The sequence below is a fragment of the Oryx dammah genome, unplaced genomic scaffold (assembly GCF_014754425.2).
Source record: "Oryx dammah isolate SB20612 unplaced genomic scaffold, SCBI_Odam_1.1 HiC_scaffold_14, whole genome shotgun sequence".
In the NCBI taxonomy this organism is placed as follows: domain Eukaryota; kingdom Metazoa; phylum Chordata; class Mammalia; order Artiodactyla; family Bovidae; genus Oryx; species Oryx dammah.
In genome coordinates this window covers 2,534,165-2,558,051 of record NW_024070198.1, presented here as the reverse complement: position 1 = coordinate 2,558,051, position 23,887 = coordinate 2,534,165, and the positions used below count along the sequence as shown (strand labels likewise).

Here is a 23,887-nt window from a genome sequence, read left to right as displayed (position 1 = left end):
TTAATTTTATAAGAATACCACTATAATGCATCCATCAGTTCAAGAAGAAGGATGACTATACCAAACTATAGACCAGAAAAATCTTTAGTCTTTAAAAATATTAAAGACTATAACCTATGCTTTCACCCTTTATGGTCCAGCTATATATTTGTGACACATAAAGCACTGTGTGGTTGGCCTAGTAGAAAAATAATTACTTTTATCATTCTTAAAGAATCAATAGAAAAAAAAAAAGTAAAAGAAAGATATTCTAGAAATTAAAGGCAAGTGTACTGATATAAACCCTACCCTTCCCTTCACCTATGGACACAACTGAAGCATGATGCAACTTCAATTTTTAAAAATTTTTGATTTATGGTGTAAAGACTTAGGATAATTCTGATACTCTTATTTCAAAAAAGATTTGCAAACCTCTGGCCTAAATCACCTTTAAAAAATATAATAAACCCAGACCCACAGGTTACATTTCCTTGGAACTTTCTTAAACAAATCTTTCTAAGAACTAAGAGATGTTGACTAAGCTCTGTAGTATCCTCTGCCTGATATCTCTGTTCTTGTTCTATTTTCTCAAGACCAGACTAAGAGACTAATATAATTCCTACTAAATACCAGAAGCTAAGACAGTCTCACTTTTTAACTACCTTTCTCTTCTCTGGCAATCTTCCTCTAATTCAATATTGTGCTGACATTTGTAATATCTTAAAGAGGTGTGATATGAAAATAAAGCAGGCTTACATATGCAATGACCAGGGTTTTAAAACATAGTTTTGACACTTAATGGTTGTTAATTTACCTAAAGTCAGCTGGATTATTTATTTTATATTGAGTTATTCTTATTTCTACTTTAATGTTGTGATTAAATAAGTCTTGAAGGGCTAAAAGATATTTTATGAGACTGATAGTTTCTTAAAATAATTTTTTTATATTTATGCATATAGAATTTTAATTTATATTCTCATTAATTTGAAACTTGAATTTAATGAAAGCAAGAGTATATTTCAAAATATATTTTCATTTTAAATGATATAATATTTTAAAATGATAGAAAAAATATAAGGGAAAAAAAACTTGCTTATAAACATCCTAACTGAAAATTATGATAATTTTTAATTTTTGAAATATTTTTTTCTATTGGTATATGTGGCAAAAGTTGGAAACATATTGAATATACATTTTTGAAATTTTCATATAGCAAACTATTGTATTCTCATATAATTAAAATAGTTTCTAAACCTTGTTTTAGTGACTAATATTAACTTTATATGAATGCAACATGATTATTGTAACTATAATCTATTTCTAGGCAATGTTAGGGTCTAGTCTATTCTCAAGTTTCTACCTTATAAGAATAATGCTACAAGTTTCAGTTTCTGGTTCCTCATGTAAGGAACTTGGAAGTCACCACTTGATCCTAACAATAGGTTAAAAAACTAGACCACCACCACCAACAATAACAACAAAAACCTCAAAAGCAGAAAGTATCAACGGAACCAAAGCCATGGCAGACAAATTTGAACTATAACTGATGAATTGCTGCGAGTTCAGTGTAGAGAAGTCTTAAAGTTTAAAACTCCCAAGGGACTCAATGATAGAAGGGCCCCCACAATATTGAGAACTAGTAAGCAATATGGCAGATTGCATGATATAAGTTTAATATACAAGTCAATCACATTCCTATGTACCAACAGTAAACAAAAGGTATTTCAAATTAAAACCACAATACCATTTACATTAGCAGCAAAAACACCAAAAAATATTTAGGTATGCCTCTAACAAGATATGTACAAGACCTGTATAGTCCAGGTTCAATGCATGATACTGGATGCTTGGGGCTGGTGCACTGAGACGACCCAGAGGGATGATACAGGGAGGGAGGAGGAAGGGGGGTTCAGGATGGGGAACATGTGTATACCTGTGTATACACGTGTTTTCATGTTGATGTATGGCAAAACCAATGCAATACTGTAAAGTAATTAACTTCCAATTAAAATAAATAAATTTATGTTAAAAAAAAAAACTACAAAGTTCTGATGGATGAAATTAAAGAACAAAATGAAAGGAGAGTGCTTCCATGTGCATGGATAGGAAGACTCAATGCTGTCAAAACGTCAGTACTTCCCAGCTTGATACAGTACAATTTAACCAAAATTCCAGCAAGTTATTTTGTGGATATCAGCAAATTGGTTCTAAAGTATGTCTAGAGAGGCAAAAGGCCCAGAATAGTCAGCACAAATATTGATAAGAACGAAACTGTAGGACTAATGATATCTGACTTTGGTCTTACTATAAAGCTACAGTAATCAGGTGATATTGGTTAAAGAAGAGACAAACAGATCAATAGAACAGAATGGAAAGCTCATAATTACACTCCCATAAATAAGCTAAATGATAATTGACAAAGGGCAGAGGCAAGACAATTAGTTCTTTTCAACAAATGGCACTAAACAATTGACATCTAACATCGAATATGCCAAAAAAAAAAATAGAATAGATTTACTGACTTCACAAGACTTTGCTCAAAATGGATGAAAGATATATACGTAAAATGTAAACATGTAATACTCCTAGAAGATAACATAGGAGAAAACCTAGATGACTTTAGTATGGCAACTATCTGAGAGAGTCATTTCTTGGCAGGTTGATAGGAAGTCTAGGGGTCCCCAAGGAGAGAGGGGTCTGGAATTCTCATGGAGGAAGAAAAGACTAACTTTTTTTTTCTTCCTCTACATTCCTTTTCATACTGTTCATGGGGTTCTCAAGGCAAGAATACTGAATACATCCAGTCAAGTGGGCCTTAGAAAGCATCACTATGAACAAAGCTAGTGGAGGTGATGGAATTCCAGTTGAGCTATTTCAAATCCTGAAAGATGATGCTGTGAAAGTGCTATATTCAATATGCTAGCACATTTGGAAAACTCAGCAGTGGCCACCGGACTGGATAAGGTCAGTTTACATTCTAATCCCAAAGAAAGGCAATGCCAAAGAATGCACAAACTACTGCACAATTGCACTCATCTCACATGCTAGTAAAGTAATGCTCAAAATTCTCCAAGCCAGGCTTCAGCAATACCTGAACCCTGAACTTCCAGATGTTCAAGCTGGTGTTAGAAAAGGCAGAGGAACCAGAGATCAAATTGTCAACATCCGCTGGATCATGGAAAAAGCAAGAGAGTTCCAGAAAAACATCTATTTCTGCTTTATTGACTATGCCAAAGCCTTTGACTGTGTGGATCACAATAAACTGAGGAAAATCCTGAGAGAGATGGGAATACCAGACCACCTGACCTGCCTCTTGAGAAACCTCTATGCAAGTCAGGAAGCAACAGTTAGAACTGGACATAGAACAACAGACTGGTTCCAAATAGGAAAAGGAGTACGTCAAGGCTATATATTGTCACCCTGCTTGTTTAACTTATGTGCAGAGTACATCAAGAGAAACGCTGGGCTGGAAGAAGCTCAAGCTTGGAATCAAGATTGCCAGCAGAAATATCAGCAACCTCAGATATGCAGATGGCACCACCCTTATGGCAGAAAGTGAAGAGGAACTAAAAAGCCTCCTGATGAAAGTGAAAGAGGAAAAAAAAGAAAGAAAGTGAAAGAGGAGAGTGAAAAGTTGGCTTAAAGCTCAACATTCAGAAAACAAAGATCATGGCATCTGGTCTCATCACTTCATGAGAAACAGATGGGGAAACAGTGGAAACAGTGTCAGACTTAATTTTGGGGGCTCCAAAATCACTGCAGATGGTGATGCAGCCATGAAATTAAAAGACGCTTACTCCTTAGAAGGAAAGTTATGACCAACCTAGATAGCATATTCAAAAGTAGAGACACTACTTTGCCAACAAAGGTCCGTCTAGTCAAGGCTATGGTTTTTCCAGTAGTCATGTATGGATGTGAGAGTTGGACTGTGAAGAAAACTGAGCACCGAAGAACTCATGCTTTTGAACTGTGGTATTGGAGAAGACTCTTGAGAGTCCCTTGGACTGCAAGGGATCCAACCAATCCATTCTAAAGGAGATCAGTCCTGGGTGTTCTTTGGAAGGAATGATGCTAAAGCTGAAACTCCAGTACTTTGGCCACCTCATGCAAAGAGTTGACTCACTGGAAAAGACTCTGATGCTGGGAGGGATTTAGGGCAGGAGGAAAAGGGGACGACAGAGGATGAGATGGTTGGATGGCATCACCAACTCGATGGACGTGAGTTTGAGTGAACTCCAGGAGATGGTGATGGACAGGGAGGCCTGGCGTGCTGGAATTCATGGGGCTGCAAAAAGTAGGACAGGACTGAGCCACTGAACTGAACTACATTCCTTAGGATTATATTACAATAATGTATCCTGCCTGAGGACTGTCTCTGGATTAAACCTTCTGGCTAATCCTGTTATCTTAAAATGTAAATTATGAGAGTAGGTCTGGTGAGGTCTTTACAACCTCCAGACATTCTTTTGATTCATTGGAGAATATATAACTCCACTGCTAACACTAGCAAGGAGGTACTCTTTCTGCTCCCTTCTGATGCCTGTCAGAAGCTTTCTCTATCTCATTTATACTTTAATAAAACTTTATTATACAAAAGCTGTGAGCGACCAAGCCTTGTCTCTGGCTCTGGATTGAATTCTTCTCCTCTGGAGGCCAAGAATCCTGGTGTCTTTTCATGGTTCAGCAATAAACTGTCATATCTAGCTACAATAACAAAGCATAATCCATGAAATAAATAATTGTTAAGCAGAATTGTATTAAAATTCAAAACTCATGGTCTGCAAGACAATGTTAAGAAAATGAGGAAATAAGACATGGGCTGGGAGAAAATATTTACAAAGTAAACATCTGATAAGGTACTACTATCAAAATATTCAAAGAACTCTTAAGACTCAACAATAAGTAAACAAACAACCCAGTTTAAAAAAAAAATGGATAAAAGACCTTAAAATACACTATCAAAGAAGAAATTCTACATCATATATTATCAGTTCAGTTCAGTTCAGTCACTCAGTTAGGTCCGACTCTTTGCGACCCCATGAATCACAGCATGCCAGGCCTCCCTGTCCATCACCAACTCCCAGAGTTTACTCAAACTCATGTCCATCGAGTCAGTGTTTCCATCCAGCCATCTCATCCTCTGTTGACCCTTCTCCTCCTTCCCCCAGTCCCTCCCAGCATCAGGGTCTTTTCCAATGAGTCAACTTGCTCTTCACATATGTTATCAGTGAAATGCAAATTAAAACAACAATGAAATAACACTACACACCTATTAGGATGGCCAAAATTCTGAACATTAGTAACAGCAAATATCAATGAGGATGTTTCGCCACAGGAAATTTCATCCACTGCCAGTGGGAATGCAAAATGGTACAGTCATTTTTGAAGACAGTTTGGCAGTTTCTTACAAAATTAAACATACTCTTACCTTATGATCTAGCAATTGTGCTCTTTGTATTTACCTTAAAAGAGTTGAAAATGCATATCCACACATATACATATATCTATAATGGTCAAAACTTGGAAGTAGGAGAGAACAAGACGTCAGAAGCATAGGTGGACATAGATCAAACCTCAGTAAATTTTAGAAAATTGAAATCATATCAAGTATCTTCTCTGACCACAATGCTATGAAACTAGATATTAATTACAAGAAAAAACTGTAAGAAACACAAACACATGGAGATTAAACAACGTTTCTAAATAACCAACAGGTTACTGAGGAAGTCAAAATGTAAATCAAAAAAATTTCTAGGAACAAATGACAATGAGAACACAACAACTCAAAACCTAAGGGATGCAGCAAAAGCAGTTCTAAGAGGGAAGTTTATTGCAATACAATCCTACCTCTAGACACAAGAAAAACATAGAATAAAGAACCTAACTTTCCAAATAAAGCAACTGGAAAAAGAGGAAGAAAAAAAAATCCAAAATTAGTAGAAGGAAAGAAATCATCATAAGGATCCAAGCAAAAATAAATGAAAAAGAAATGAAAGAAACAATAGTAAAGATTAATAAAACTAAAAGCTGGCTCTTTGAGAAGATAAAATTGACAACCCCTTAGCCAGACTCATCAAGGAAAAAAAAAAAAAAAAGAGAAGAATCAAATGAACAAAATTAGAAATTAAAAAGGAGAGGTTACAACAGACAATACAGAAACTTAAAGGATTATAAGAGACTATTATGAACAGCTATATGGCAATAAAGTAGAAAACCTGTCAGAAATGGATAGATTCTTAGAAAAGTTCAATCTTCCAAGTCTGAACCAGGAAGAAATAAAAATTATGAACAGCCCAATTACAAGCACTGAAATTGAAGCTGTGATCAAAAATCTCCCAAAAAAACAAAAGCCCAGGACCAGATGGCTTTAAAGGAGAATTCTATCAAACATTTGGAGAAGAGCTAATACCTATCCTTCTAAAACGCTTTCAAAAAATTGCAGAGGAAGGAACACTTCCAAGTTCATTCTACGAGGTCACCATCACCCTGATACCAAAACCAGACAAAGACAACACAAAAAGAGGAAACTACAGGCTAATATCATTGATGAACATAGACGCAAAATTCCTCAACAAAATTTTAGCAAACAGAATTCAGCAACACATCAAAAAGCCTGTACACCATGATGAAGTCGGGTTTATTTCAGGGATGCAAGGATTCTTCAATATATGGAAATCAATCAATGTGATACACCATATTAACAAATTGAAATATAAAAACCATACAATCATCTAAATAGATGCAGAAAAAGCCTTTGAAAAAATTCAGCACCTATTTATGATTAAAACTCTTCAAAAAATGGGCATAGAAGGAACCTACCTCAACATAGTAAAGGCCATATATGATAAGCTTACAGCAAGCATTATTCTCAATAGTGAAAAACTGAAAGCATTCCCCCTAAGATCAGGAACAACACAAGGGTGTCCACTTTCACCACTGTTATTCTACATAGTTCAGGAAGTCCTAGCTACGACAAGCAGAGAAGAAAAAGAAATAAAAGGAATCCAGATCAGAAAAGAAGAAGTAAAGCTCTTACTGTTTGCAGATGACATGATACTGCACATAGAAAACCCTAAAGATAGTATAAAAAAATTACTAGATCTAATCAATGAATTTAGCAAAGTTGCAGGATACAAAATCAATACACAGAAATTACTTACATTTCTATATACTAACAATGAAAAATCAGAAAGAGCAATTAAGGAATCAATCCCATTCACCATTGCAACAAAAAGAATTAAATATCTAGGAATAAACTTACCTAAGGAGACAAAAGAACTGTACACAGAAAATTATAGGACACCAATGAAAGAAATCAAAGGTGACATAAACAGATGGAGAGATATTCCATGTTCCTGGGTAGGAAGAATCAATATTGTGAAAATGACTATACTACCAAATGCAGTCTACAAATTCAATGTGATCCCTATCAAATTACCAGTGGCATTTTTCACATAACTAGAACAAAAAAAATCACAATTCACGTGGAAACACAAAAGACTCCAAATAGCCAAAGCAGTCTTGAAAAAGAAGAATGGAGCTGAAGGAATCAAGCTTCCTGACTTGAGGTTATACTACAAAGTTACAGTCATCAAGACAGCATGGTACTGGCACAAAAACAGAAATCTAGACCAATGGAACAAGATAGAAAGCCCAGAAATAAACCCATGCACCTATAAGTACCTTATTTTTGACAAAGGAGGCAAGAATATACAATGGGGCCAAGACAGCCTCTTCAATAAATGGTGCTGGAAAATTGGACAGCTACATGTAAAAGAATGAAATTAGAACACTTCCTAACACCATACACAAAGATAAACTCAAAATAAATTAAAGATCTAAATGTAAGACCAGAAACTATAAAACTCTTAGAGGAAAACATAGGCAGAATATTTGATGACATAAATCAAAGCAAGATCCCCTATGACCCACCTCCTAGAATAATAGAAATAAAAATAAAAGTAAACAAGTGGGACTTGATTAAACTTAAAAGCTTTTGCACAGCAAAGGAAACTATAAGCAAGGTGAAAAGGAAACTCTCAGAATGGGAGAAAATGGCAGCAAATGATACAACTGACAAAGGATTAATTTCCAAAATATACAAGCAGCTCATATAATTCAATACTAGAAAAACAAACAATCCAATCAAAAAGTCCTGAGGGATGGAATGGGGGGGGTGGGGTGGGAGGGGGGTTCAGGATAGGGGACACATGTACACCCATGGCTGATTCATGTGAATGTATGGCAAAAACCACTACAATATTGTAAAGTGATTAGCCACCAATTAAAATAAATAAATGACTTACAAAAACAAATGTAGGAAAAAAACTAAACAGACATTTCTCCAAAGAAGACACAGATGGCTAACATGAAAAGATGTTCGTCACTCATTATTAGAGAAATGCAAATCAAAACTACAATGAGATATCACGTCACACTGATCAGAATGACCCTCATCAAAAAGTCTACAAACAATAAATGCTGGAAAGATTGTGTAGAAAAGGGGACACTCTTGCACTGTTGGTGGGAATGTAAATTGATACAGCCACTATGGAAGACAGTATGGAGATTCTGAAAAAACTAGGAATAAAATCACCATATGACCCAGCAATCCCACTCCTAGGCATATACCCTGAGGAAACCAAAATTGAAAGAGACACACATATCCTATTGTTCATTGCAGCACTATTTACAATAGCTAGAACATGGAAGAAACCTAGATGTCCATCGACAGATAAATGGATAAAGAAGTTGTGGTATATATACACCATGGAATATTACTCAGCCATAAAAAGGAATGCATTTGAGTCAGTTCTAATGAGGTGGATGAACCTAGAACCTATTATACAGAGTGAAGTGAGTCAGAAAGAGAAAGATAAATACCATATTCTAACAGATATATATGGAATCTAGAAAAATGGTAATGAAGAATTCATTTACAGGGCAACAGTGGAGAAACAGACATAGAGAATAGACTTATGGACATGGGGAGAGGGGAGGAGAGGGTGAGATGCATGGAAAGAGTAACATGAAAACTTATATTACCATATGTAAAACAGATAGGCAATGGGAATTTGCTGTATGACTCAGGAAACTCAAACAGAAGCTCTGCGTCAACCTAGAGGGGTGGGATGGGGAGGGAGATTGGAGAGAGGTTTAAAAAGGAGGGGATATATGTATCCCTATGGCTGATTCATGTTGAGGTTTGACAGAAAACAGCAAAATTCTATAAAGCAATTATCTTTCAATAAAAAATAAATTAAAAAAAAAAAAAACTTGGAAGCAGCAAATATGTCCTTCAGTAGGCATGAATAAACTGTGATACATTTAGGGAATGGAAATCTATTCATAGCTAAAAAGAAATAAGCTCTCAAGCCATGAAAAGACATACAAGAACTTTAAGTACATATTAAGTGAAAAAAGCCAATCTGGAAAGGTTACATATTTTATGATTCCAACTATATGACATTCTAGAAATGCAAAACTATGAAGGCAGTAAAAAGATCAGTGGTTGGTAGAGGCTGAGAGACACAACAAACAGAACACAGAGGTCCAGGCAGTAAAAATACACTGCAAGGTACCACAATAATGAATGAATGGTATACATTTTTCCAAACGAATACACTGTACAACACCAAGGGCAAATCATAATACAAATTGTGAATTTTTGATGATTAGGATATGTCAGTGTAGGGTCATTGATTCTAACATGTACAAATCTGGTGGGGTATGTTAAGAATGGAAGAGAAAGCATTATGCGTGGAGCAGCAGGCTAATGAGAGCTCTCTGTACCTTCTTCTCTAATTTGCTGTGAACCTTCAAGGGCTATAAAAAATCAAATTAAAAAAGTAATAATGCTGTAAGAAATGGTATTTACATAATTTTTACCCAATTTTATTTACGTAGAACTTTAGAGTTCTAGAATCAATTGCATTGCTGCTGCTGCTAAGTCGCTTCAGTCGTATCCAGCTATATGTGACCTCATAGATGGCAGCCCACCAGGCTCCCCCATCCCTGGGATTCTCCAGGCAAGAATACTGGAGTGGGTTGCCATTTCCTTCTCCAATGTATGAAACTGAAAAGTGAAAGTGAAGTAGTTCAGTTGTGTCTGACTCCTAGCGACCCCATGGACTGCAGCCCACCACGCTCCTCCGTCCATGGGATTTTCCAGACAAGAGTACTGGAGTGGGTTGCCACTGCCTTCTCTGATCAGTTGTATCACACTCCCTCAAAATTCCATGTCAAAACCTAAACAGCCAGTACCTCACGATGTCAGGGTACTTGGAGAGAAGGCTTTCAAAGTGATAAAGATAAAGTGACACCCTTTGGATGAAACCAAAACCACTGTTACTGGTGTCTTTATAAGAAGAAATTGGAACACATAAAAAACAAACACCAAAGATAGATGCACACAGAGGAAAAGCCATGTGAGGACACACAAAAAAGGAAATATCTGTAATTCAAGGAGAAAAGGCTCAGAGGAAATGAAAATCACTGCCATCCAGCCTCTTAAACTGTGAGAAAACAAATTTCAATTGTTTAAGCCACATTGGGGCTTCCCTGGTGGCTCAGTGGTAAAAGAATAAGCCTGCAAGGAAGGAAACATGGGTTCGATCTCTGGATCAGGAAGATCCCCTGGAGAAGGGAAGGGCAACCCACTCCAGTATTCTTGTCTGTGAAATCCCATGGATAGAGGAGCCAGGCAGGCTACAGTCCATGGGATTGCAAAAGAGTGAGATACAATTTAGAGACTAAATAACAAGCCACATTAGTCTGGCTTAGTTGTTTAGGCAGCTTTATCAAACAGGTGCATTTACAGAACTGATACTGTTACATTAAATCTATGAACTTGTGAAACTTTGGATTCACATTGTCACTTGTTTTCCAGAAAAAATATGAAGACTCCTATTTTATTATGTGCTCAGAAAAATAGTTGCTTGTGTGTTTAAAAAGAACAAAGGAAAAATGAAAGTGGGGAGGCAGGAGAAAAAACAATGGAATTGCTTTAAAAATAATTGCTAGCTAGAAATAGAGTCAGATATCCATTAGGCAAGATTCTACTTTTCATCATATATATACATATGTATACATTGATATATATATATATATTCTTAATTGGAGAATAATTACTTTACAATATCGTGATGGTTTTTGCTATACATTAACATGAATCAACCATAGGTATACATGCGTCACCTCCCTCTTAAACCCCCTCCCATCTCTCATCACCCCATCCCTCTAGGTTATCACAGAGCACTGGCTTTGGGTTCCCTGTGTCATACATCAAACTCCCACTTGTTACCTATTTTACACATGGTAATGTATATGTTGGAGAAGGCAATGGCAACCCACTCCAGTACTCTTGCGGGGCAAATCCCATGGACGGAGGAGCCTGGAAGGCTGCAGTCCATGGGGTCGCTAGGAGTTGGACGTGACTGAGCGACTTCACTTTCACTTTTCACTTTGATGAACTGGAGAAGGAAATGGCAACCCACTCCAGTATTTCTTGCCTGGAGAATCCCAGGGACAGGGGAGCCTGGTGGGCTGCTGTCTCTGGGGTCGCACAGAGTCGGACACAACTGAAGCTACTTAGCAGCAATGTATATGTTTCAATGTTATTCTCTCAAATCATCCCACCCTCTCCTCCACTGTGTCCAAAAATCTGTTCTTCATGTCTGTATCTCCTTTACTGCACATAGCATCATTAACACTATCTTTCTATATTCAATGTGTGTGTTTGTTAGTTGCTTAGTCATATCCAACTCTTTGTGACCCCATAGCCCTTCAGGCTCCTCTGTCCATGGAATTCTCCAGGCAAGAATACTGGAGTGGGTAGCCAGTTCCTTTTCCAGGAGATCTTCCTGACCCAGGGATTGAACCCACATATCCTGTGTCTCCATGTTACCTGCATTGCAGGCAGATTCTTTACCATCTGAGTCACAGAACATAGGGCAAAGAATTATACTGCCTTCCTAATAATTAAAATCTACAGAATTTACAAACAACATAAAAAAAAAAAAGATAATAAATATTATGTGACCACAATAAGAACCTCCTCAGGCAATCAGGAAAGATTTGCCTGGTCAAGGATAATCAGTGGTAAATAATATTTTTAAAAATTTCCTTACTTCTTACTTTGTACTTTAGTGAACTATGATTGGTCCTTTCGCAGCACTGTAAGAGTTTGAGCAATTATCATGCTTGCTTTTGTATAAAAGCTTATGATCTAAGGCAGTGAAGTAGAAGAGAAAGGGGAAAATAACCAGCCAAGAGAAAAACCTGAGTGGTAGGTTTTTGATAATATAAACAAACTGCATTTTTATAATACAATGGTATTGCTATTTCTCATTTTCTTACTGTTTCTCAAATGTTATTGCTTTAACAATTTAGAACTAAGCCTGTTAGTTAAGTATTATGCTGACAATGTAATGCACTCTCTAATTTTACAAAATCAATAATGGAGTAGACATAAATGAGTCTTTAAATTTCAGGAATTTTGCTTGAGGGAGAATCTTTTTATAGTCAAGTATTGATAAAGCTTGTTAACATATGTATTATAGGTAAATGAATTTGTTTTAGAACATTAAATCTTGGTGCACTAGAAGATGAAACATTATTATTAACAATACACTAGTCCTAAGGTATGTTAATTACACGATTTTATGTCTCTTCATAGATGTGATAAATAAATTAATTTTACTTTTAAGCTAAAAAATATACTCAAAAGTTATAATTTTTCACTGTTTTTGTTATTTTATAAAGTTTAAATAAGTTCTCCAGTGATAAATATTTACTTACAGTGTTACTGTTTTGTTGTTGTATAGTCGCTAAGTTGTGTCCAACTCTTTGCAACCCCATGGACTGTAGCCCACAAGGCTCTTCCATCCATGGAATTTCTCAGGCAAGAAGACTGGAGTGGGTTACCATTTTCTACTCCAAGGAATATTACCAACCCAGTGAAGGACCCTGCGTCTCCTGCACTGGCAGGAGGATACTTTTACCATATAGTCACTTTACCAGATAAAACTGCGTGGGTTCGTTGCAAGAGCGCCAGCTATCCTGAGGGAAACTTCGGAGGGAACCAACTACTAGATGGTTCAATTAGTCTTTCGCCCCTATACCCAGGTCGGACAACCGATTTGCACGTCAGGACCGCTACAGACCTCCACCAGTTTCCTCTGGCTTCGCCCTGCCCAGGCATAGATCACCGTCTTTCGGGTCCTAACAGGTGCGCTCATGCTCCACCTTCCCGGCGCAGCGGGCAAGACGGGCCAGTGGTGCACCCTCGGTGGACTGGGAGAGGCCTCTGAAGGACCTAAGCTACTCCATTTTGTTAACAGAAAAACTCCATTTTGTAAGGTTCCAGGAAAAGAGCCTCTGAAAATCCAAGAGCCTTTGGAAATCCCCTGACCTCACCCCACCACCCTCGAGCCAATCAGACCCCAGACCAAAATCTCCTGACTTAAGGTAGTCTACCTAGGTAATGGGAACCAATCAGAACCCGGGGCCAGCCCGGGAAAATAAAAACCAATCAGAAACCAACACCTAACCCTTCCACAGAAGGTAACCAATTAGACGTCTCCCAAGTCGGAAACTCCCGTTTTTCAAATTTCTCGCGCGAGAATACCCTATCTAAGCAATGTAACCCAGAACTCGGGGCTCCTCCCTATAGCTGATGCGTCGGTATCGGTGGGAGCCCCAGCTGGAGCTTGGTAATAAAAACTCTCTTGCCTTTGCATCGGATATCGGCTCCCTGGTGGTCACTGGGATATATCGCGACTTGGGCACAACAGCCTCGGGATCCCACCTCGGCCTCCAGCTAAGGCGGCCTGCACCTTCATTGCGCAACAGCGGCTTTAGTACGAGCCTCTGACTCGCGCACGTGTTAGACTCCGTGGTCCGTGTTTCAAGACAGGTCGGGTGGGTGGCCGACATCGCCGCGGACCCCATGCGCTCCCTTGGCGTTCACCGAGACGCGGCCCACCCGGGGCACACTGGGGACAGTCCGCCCAGCCCCGACCCACCCCCCGGTGGGAGGCACGCCGGGGTGGGAGAGCGATCTCGCCGTGGGAAGGGCTGCCCGCACCGCCCCCAGGAGACACCAGCGCGCCCCCGCGGGGAACGCCCCCTCGCGGGAGCGGCCCTGGGGGGGGGGGGCGGAGCGCTGGGAGGGTGGAGAGCGGGGCGACGAGGGCTGGCTCCCTCCACCCCGGGATTCCGCGAGCGCTGCTGCCGGGGGGCTGTGACACTCAGGGAGGGTGGACCCGCCGCCGTGAGACGGCGGGGCGCCCCCACCCCCGAGCCACCTTCCCCGCTGGCCTTTCCAGCCGTCCCAGATCCGGTCGCAGCGCACCGCCACGGTGGAAATGCGCCGGGCGGCGCCCGCTCGCCGGCCGGGGGGAGCGGTCCCCCTCCGACCCCACCCCCGGCACCGCCCGCTCACACCCGCAATCCCCCCACCGCCCACCTCCCGCCCGGAGGGGGAGGGAAGAGCGGCGAGGGGCGGAAGGAAGGCGGATGGAGGGGTCGGGAGGAACGGGGAGGGGGGAAAGATCCGCCGGGCCGCCGGCACTGCCAGACCCGCTGCCGGGTGATTCCTCCGGGCGGCAGACTGCCGGCGACGGCCGGGTACATAGTCACTAGGGAAGCCCTTTTATTGTTTTACGTAACCGCTGCTGCTGCTGCTGCTAAGTCACTTCAGTCGTGTCCGACTCTGTGCGACCCCACAGACGGCAGCCCACCAGGCTCCCCTGTCCCTGGGATTCTCCAGGCAAGAACACTGGAGTGGGTTGCCATTTCCTTCTCCAGTGCATGAAAGTGAAAAGTGGAAGTGAAGTCGCTCAGTCGAGTCCGACCCTCAGCAACCCCATGGACTGCAGCCTTCCAGGCTCCTCCGTCCATGGGATTTTCCAGGCAAGAGTACTGCATTTGGTTTTAATTCTACACTAATAGGACAGAATTGTATCCGTAGTCTCATCTTCAGCCTAGAATACATTCAATCTAGAGCTGTGCATTGCATAGTGTTTATAGTAATATAGAAATTTTATGTTTTAACAACATCCACTTTTTACTTGGAATATTTTTACTCAGGTAGATATTATATGAAAAAAGGGGCTCCATGACCAAATAAATTTTGAAATTCTGGATAAAAGCACTTAACTAGTTTTTCTTTTAACTTGAAGGAATTCTCAGAATGTGTTAAAATACACTGGAAATAGCCAAAAAAGATATAGACTTCAAAATTTGTCAAAAGTCAGGTTGATAATAACCATCATATGAGATTTTGACTACAACCCTATTGAATTGATGTTATTACTGTTAAATATAGTTAAAATTGTGTTCTATAGACATTACCTTGGAAAAATGAAAGTGTTAGTCCCTCAGTCATGTCTGACTCTGCAACCCCATGGACTGTAGCCCACCAGGCTCCTCTGTCCATGGAATTCTCCAGGCAAGAATACTGAAGTGGGTAGCCATTTGCTTCTCCAACAGGTCTTCCCTACCCAGGGATCGAATCTGCATCTCTCACCTTGAAGGAAGATACTTCACTGTCTGAACCACCAGGAAAATAGCTCTAAGTTCTGTCAATTCTGTTTTCAGTCCCCCTGCAATTATTCTGATTCTAGCCCTACTTATCTTATTGTTGCATTATTCAACAGCTCTGAAAACATGCTCCTCCAACTGAAATCAGTTCTTCCCACAAATTATCTTTCTCAACTTAAATCTTATTAAGTACCCTTTGACACTTCAAAGAAAAGTCTCAGTATATAAATTGGCATAACTGCAACATGGCCTTTATCATCTTTAGCAGGAACATCTCTCCATACTATGCCCTTAATTAATCCCATGTTTTGGTCCCTCATGTTTACTCATGATTCTCTAACTAGAGCTTTCACACCTTTGTACACTTGTTCTGAAATATCACTGTCCCACTTGTCCCTTCATATTTCAAGGGTTAACTGAAATGTAATCCTGTGATGCCTTCATTTTAATCCCTCCTTTTGAATTAATTGACTTTTTAAAACGTCTTTTTACGCATGCGGGCTAAGTTGCTTCAGTCGTGTCCAACTCTGTGACTCTATGGACTATAGCCCATCAGGTTTCTCTGTCCATGAGATTCTCCAGGCAAGAATACTGGAGTGCCATGCCCTCCTCCAGGGGTCTTTCTGTAGCACTTCATATTTATCTTTTTCATTAAAAGTACCACAAAGGTATATGTTTCTTTTAGTACACTGTAAGAGCATATCAGCCAGCAGGCAGGATATTTTATGGAAAAGTGATGTCCTTAGAGGACATTTGGTTCATTATGATTTTTTATTAATTCTATTGCAAAAATGCATCACTTACTTTTAAATTGTAATTTCACCTATTATCATTTCCTAAACTTTAAGATATCTGTGTAATTGAAGTAGCAAGAACCTGGGTATTGAAAGTAGGGAATGAAGAATAAATAAAAAGTTATAATCATACTAGTTTGATTATTTATTGGGTGCTTCCTGTATGCTACACAACTTGGTAAATACTTTATACACACTATCATATTTATGAAGTATGAAAAGACAAAACACTAGTAAAAGGTGAAATATGATGTCACCCAGAGAAGGCAATGGCACCCCACTCCAGTACTCTTGCCTGGAAAAATCCCATGGATGGAGGAGCCTGGTAGGCTGCAGTCCATGGGGTCTCGAAGAGTCGGACACTACTGAGCGACTTCTCTTTCACTTTTCACTTTCATGCACTGGAGAAGGAAATGGCAACCCACTCCAGTGTTCTTGCCTGGACAATCCCAGGGACGGGGGAGCTTGGTGGGCTGCCGTCTATGGGGTCGCACAGAGTTGGACACGATTGAAGCGACTTAGCAGCAGTAGCAGCATGTCACCCTATTCATACTTCATACTGGTATAGCAGGACATTATATAAATGTCCTACATTTACATAACCATATGAATTTTTGAGCTTTCACTAGGTGTCATGGACTATGCCAAGGGCTAGTGATACAAAAATGAGTAATTTCAACTTTCATGGAGCACACAAACTAATGTTATGTGAAGGCGATTATATAAGAGGTCAGTAAAAAACTTTATGAATGACCATAGAAGCTGATTGTTATTGGTTGAATTGTGTCTCCTCACAAAAAATATGTTCCCAGTACTTTGTAATATGACCTTATTTGGAAATAAGGCCATTGCACATGAAATTAGTTAAATTAAGATGAGGTCATGCTGGAGTAAGATGGTCTCCTAACCTAATATGACTGGTGTCCTTGTAAGAGGAGGAGAAAAAACACAGAATTAAAGTATTTGAGGGGGAAAAGCCATGTGACAGAGGGGGCAAAAATTACTTTTTGTATCACTAACTCTTGAAATAGTGCCTGACAGAATTTCAATACCACATTTTCTTTCCTACAATTTCTGCTATGGAAAAACATTTAAAAACTGCTTTGATAAGGATCAGTGTACAGGTTTACAGCTTTTTGTTTTCCAGACTGAAACGTCTCAGTTGTATTTACCTTGTCAATCATCAACACAAGCACACAAAGTCAGTGTTCACATGCACTTATTGCTTGATGGCATTTATACAATTTGTAGAATCCAATTGATATTTATGTTATTTTTCTTTATTTATACTTTACAGTAACCTTTTCTTTTCAGTTTCTGTTTTGGGTTTTGTTTTTCCCAGAAATTTCCTTATATTACTGGCTAGTGTTAGTAGGTATCATTTGTCAGTTCCTAAATCAAGTAACCATGATGAAAGAGGAAGCGAATTAGTTAAACAGTGTCATATCAGATTCTGTTTTGGAATGACATCTTATAACAACTTCTTTAAAGTTGTCATCTATTCTCTTATTTCCCTCAAAATATCAAATGTGAAATTAGAACTTGCCACATTTAAGTAAAGGCATAATTGAAAGCACTGATTTATTTCCATCTGATCACAACGTAATACTAAGGCCTCCCATGCTTCAGCTGAGTAGTCCTTTGATGAAAGGCACACTCCCTATATGGTTTGGCAGCACATATTCTTTAAATCAGCCAATATGCTGTACAAAGAAGCAAGATATGAGCTGTATCTAGAAGGAAAATTATAGTTCAAAGTCTTCTTTGCTAACTTTTTAAAACTATAATTAACATAAAATAAAAAAATCACCTATTTTAAATTTACAATTGAATGAGTTTTGACTACTGCATATACTTGTGATGTAGAACTTCAAAGAATATAGTATGACAGAAAAAAATTTGAAAAATGAGACCAAACTTGGAAGACTTAAGCTATCTGAGTACACTGTTTATTATAAAGGTACAATAATTAAGACTTCATGCTAATGACTTAAGAAGACTGCATAGACTAATGCACTAGAATAAAACCCAAGAATTAGAATTATACATATGGAGTCATTCATAATTTTTACAAAGATAAAAAGAGAAATCAAAGAGTAAACAAGAGCCTTTTCAACAAGTAGGCATGGAAAAAATGTATATCATATGAAAACAAAACAACAAAAACAAAAAACCCACCTATTTAGACTCAGAGCTCATGCCACATTAAAAAACTAACTCTAAGTGGGTCATAGACCTAAGCGACAGAATTAAAAACTGTAAAAACCTGGAATAAAAAATTTTAATGCAATGACTTTGAGTAAAGAAAGTGTTTCATAAAAATAAAAGCATGAAAGAAAAATTGATAAACTCTACTTAAAAAAAAAGACATGTTAAGAAAATAAAGTGACTACCCATATACGCATAGAAAATGATTACCACACATAGAGGTCTTATTTACAGATATATAAATAACACTTTCAATTCCATGATAAGAAAAATAGACAATTTAAAAGGCAATGAATTTAAATGAATCATTCACCAAAAATTATATGTGGACTGGAAATATGTAGGTGAAAATATTTTTAACATCTCTAATCATTAGAAAAATAGCTATTAAATCTACAATGAGACACCACTATAATGGCTAAAATTTAACAGACTCAAGATGCAAAAATTGGCAAGGATATTTAGTTATGGAAACTTCCATACATTGCTTTTGGGAACTGAGTGGTATAGCCACTTTGGACTTCCCTGGTGTCTCAGAAGTGAAGAATCTGCCTGCCAATGCAGGAACACAGAGGAGAAAACGGCAACCCACTCTAGTACTCTTGCCTGGGAAATCTCATAGACATGGGATCCTGGTGACTGCAACCCATAAGGTCGCAAAGAATCAGACATGACCGAGTGACTGAGCACAGGGCACAGGCAGAGCCACTTTGGAACATAATTTTGCAGTTTCTTATAATGGAAGATATACTCTGAATTCTTATCCTATCCACTCTCCCATCAAGAAGATGTGATGGGTACATAAATATCAATATCATCTTATTCATAAAAGCCCAAAACATGAAATAATGCAAATATCCATCAGATAGAGAATCTCAGCAATAAAAAGTATAATGTACTGATACATGGAACAAAAGAGATGTATCTCCAAAATGTTACGCTAAGTGAAGAAATCCAGGTATAGCCACTAAATACAGCTTTGGTTGCATTTATGTAAATTTTAAGAGTGGAACTGTCATAATAGAAAGCAAGAACCAGAAGGAGAGCACCGACTGAAAGGGGGTTATGAAACTCTTTGGAATGACAGAAAAGTTCTACACTTAATCTAAAACAATGAAAAATATGAAAACAAAACATGCTTTCCTTCATATGTATATTTCTGCGATTTCCCTCATTTGTATAAAACTAAATTTTCACCTGGTATCATGTTCATTCTGTCTGAAAGACTTCCTTTAAAATTCTTTATTGTTGATCCTCTGATAAAAAATTCTTTCCATTTTTCTATTTCTGAATTATGTGAGTCTTCATTTTTGAAAACAGGAAAATTATTTAGTTTTCTTTCAATACTTAAAAGACAAAGTCTTTTGGATTTGGTTTACAATTTTCATAATATTGCATAGTTCTATGGTCATTATCTCTTTAAGTGATTTTTATTCACCTCCATCTCTACCCCTTTCCTTGGAACTCAACTAGATATATTAAAACACTTGCTGCTTTCCTCAGGTTCATTGATAGTCTCTTCATTTTTTCTTACTATTTTTTCTATCTTTGTTTTATTTTGAATAGTGTCTAATGTTATAGCTGCAAGTTTCATGTTTTTTTTTTTTAATTAAACTGTCTAATCTGTTTTTAATCCTATACAATGTATTTTCATTAAGTGTAAGTCACTCAGTCATGTCCAACTCTTTGTGGCCCCATGGACTTCTCCAGGCCAGAATACTGGAGTGGGTAGCCATTCCCTACCCCAGGTATCTTCAAAGGAAGTACCCCAGGTATCTTCCATTTCTATCTGAATTGTTCTCATATCCTGCAGCTGTCTCTTCATCATATTAATGTTTTTATCTCTTGTCTTGAATATGTGAAGTATACTTATAAAACCATTTCAATATCTTTATTTTAAAAATGTATCAGCTCTGTGCTTTCTAGTACTGATTGATCTTTCTCCTGGTTATAAGTTATATTTTCTGCTTCTTGCATGCTTGGACATATTTGATGGCATGACAGATTATATGAATTTCAAGATTTGTGGAATTTAAAAAAATATTTTAATTTGATTTGGGTCCTCTTCTGGGATATAGTTCAGTTCACTGGATTATTCTGATCCTCTGAATTCTTGTTTTTAACTTTCAGCTTGATTAGTTGTGAACTAAATTCTATCACTGTGGTGTGGAGAAGACTCTTGAGAGTCCCTTGGACTGCGAAGAGATCCAACCAGTCCATTTTTAAGGAGATCAGCCCTGGGATTTCTTTGGAAGGAATGATGCTAAAGCTGAAACTCCAGTACTTTGGCCACCTCATGCAAAGGGTTGACTCATTGGAAAAGACTCTGATTCTGGGAGGGATTGGGGGCAGGAGGAGAAGTGGACAACAGAGGATGAGATGGCTGGATGGCATCACTGACTCGATGGACATGAGTCTGAGTGAACTCTGGGAGTTGGTGATGAACAGGGAGGCCTGGCGTGCTGCGATTCATGGGGTCGCAAAGAGTCGGATACGACTGTGTGGCTGAACTGAACTGAGCTGAAATTCTATTAGAGTGGGACTAGAACAGTCTTTATTCTATGGCTAATTTGCTATTTTCCTAAGGAGTCTACCAGTCTATAGAACTTTCCGAGAGCTGCCACAAAATAACTCTCACAAACTAGGTGGCTTAAAACAACAGAGATATATCTCCTCACAATTCTGGAGGCTAGAATTAAATAATCAGGTGTTATAAGGGCCATAGTCTCATAATTGCTGGCTATCCCTACCATTCCTTAGCTTGCAGCTACAAACTCCAATCTCTCTCTTCATTGTCCCATGGAGGTTTTTCCCTCAGTATGTCTCTGCCCTCACAGAACATTTTTTTCTCTATGTGTGTTTGTCTCTGTGTCTCTTCTCTTCTTATAAGGACACCAATCCAGTATAACTTCATTTTATATCTTACTAAATCTTCAAAGACCCCATGTCCAAATAAGTTCACTTTCACAGAACCAGAGGTTAGGGCTTCAGCAGAACTTTCTGAGGGATACAATTCATCCCTCAGCACAGCTGTTCCATATCTAGGAGGGCTTTGCATTACAATCAATGGGATATGGGCAAATTTTGAGTATACTTGATATACAAAGATTAACTATTCCATTCTGATTCTTTTCCTGGCATTGATAGTTTCCTGAAACCACTGCATAGATCAGTACTCAGCTAAAGACATCAGAGAACCCTTCTGCAACCACCAGAGTTCTTTGTGTGCTACTTCCTTCCCTTTCTACTGTCTCACAAATTCCAACTGCTTTGACTTCTGCAACTTCAGTCTCTACTTCTCCAACTCAGTGTGGATTTCCAGGTTCTATCTGGGTCCTCACTTTGCCTAAATACAGCCTAAAATTCTTTTCCAAACAGTAGCCTGGAACACTCGAAGAAATCTATTCACTTCTCGATAACTGTCCTTTACTTCCTATCTGCCTCTTCCTATTGGACACAGTGCATCTCTGCCCATCCTCCCCATCCTGAGACCCTCCCCTAAGCCCGTCACAAACCCAAAGTCATATAACACACTCTTTGGGAGCTAACTGCGCTCTTTGCCTTCTTGGGAAACCCTACACTCCACTCACCTGTATTAGACTTTGGCCTCAGTACATCTGCATCTCACATGGCGCTCAAAGGAGCACATTTCCTGATGGAGGAGCTTGGGTGAAGAGTCTAGATCCCCAGCAGACTATTGGCAAGTCAGCTGGGTCAGAAACAGAGATTAATGACCTGAAGCTGCTCTTAGGAGGAGAGGCGACCATGGCCTATCACACAAATCCTAGATACCTCTCAGCAGCCAGGAGAAACAACTGGACCAAGGGTGTGCAGTGGAACGGCACAGCCCGGGGTGTCCTGGCCTTGGACTTGGCTAATACAAAATTGCGACTCCAGAAGCCCTCATCACTGTCCTGGCCTGGAAAGCTGAAGATTTGGGGCCTAAGCACGACCCATTCACTTTCCTGCTCTGGAAAATGGCCACTGGTCTGGCAGCTACATGGCCTGTTCTCAACTGTCCAGGCGCCTCTGAGGAGCCTTTGCCGCACTAAGACTCTGCAGGTAGGGGACAGCATCCATGAGGATCGGGGTTTGTTTTATAGGTGGTGTGAACCAGACTCCTTACAGGTGAGTCTTGGAAGAAGGCATCTGGAATTTGGAACTAATAGACGTTTCTCACCTCAGAACTCCCCTTATGTGGCGTTCACCTAGAATTCCCCAAATCCCGTGAGATCCAGCGTCCTTTAGGAAGAATGATTGTGGAGTAGCTCATAGCACCTGGTTCTCCTGGAATTCTCTGAGTTCCTGATGGCTCTGTGCACCCAAGCCCATCTTCACCCCACCCCTCCATCAGGACTTACAATTAACCCTCCTCACAACCCAAAGCCACACAGCACAACTTGTGGGCTCTAAATGAGCTCTGTTTGCCTTCCTGGAAAACCTACATGCCACCCACCTGGACCAGGACTGACCCCTGCCTGTGGTCAGTGGGTGTCCTCATTAGTGCTCAAAAGAGAACATTTCAACATTTCCTGTGTTTACTTCAGCAGCACAAATGCTAAAATTGGAAGGATACAGAAAAGATTAACATGACTTCTGTGCAAGGATGACACACATATTCATTAAAGTTCCTTTTTTTTTCGGGGGGGGGGGGTGGCGTAGGTAAGGCAGTGAAACTGTTCTATAATACCAAAATGGTGGATACATATGTTTGTTCACTCCTACAGAAAATGCAACACCAAAAGTGAACCCTAATGTACAATATGAACTTTGGATGATAATGATGTGTCAATGTACGGGTCATCAGTTACAACAAATGTACCATTGTGATCAGGAATGATGAGGAATGAGGGAGAAGCTTCTATACTGGGGCACAGGCATATATGGATAATCTCTGGACCTTCTGCTCATATTGCTGTAAACATAAAAGACACTTACTCGTTGGAAGAAAAGTTATGACCAATCTAGATAGCATATTCAAAAGCAGAAACATTACTTTGCTCACTAAGTTCCGTCTAGTCAAGGCTATGGTTTTTCCTGTGGTCATGTATGGATGTGAGAGTTGGACTGTGAAGAAGGCTGAGCACCGAAGAATTGATCCTTTTGAACTGTGGTGTTGGAGAAGCCTCTTGAGAGTCCCTTAGACTGCAAGGAGATCCAACCAGTCCATTCTGAAGGAGATCAACCCTGGGATTTCTCTGGAAGGAATGATGCTAAGGCTGAAATTCCAGTACTTTGGCCACCTCATGCGAAGAGTTGACTCATTGGAAAAGACTCTGATGCTGGGAGGGATTGGGGGCAGGAGGAGAAGGGGATGACCGAGGATGAGATGGCTGTATGGCATCACGGACTCGATGGACGTG

The 23,887-nt window shown here is 39.3% G+C and overlaps 1 non-coding gene across 1 annotated transcript; it reads left to right on the top strand.

Annotated features, from left to right (window-relative positions):
* The first annotated feature begins 23,058 nt into the window (after window positions 1–23,058).
* On the top strand, window positions 23,059–23,165 carry LOC120874007. Its single transcript, XR_005723580.1, has one exon. It is a non-coding gene; the product is annotated as a U6 spliceosomal RNA (small nuclear RNA).
* The last annotated feature ends 722 nt before the right edge of the window (window positions 23,166–23,887 follow it).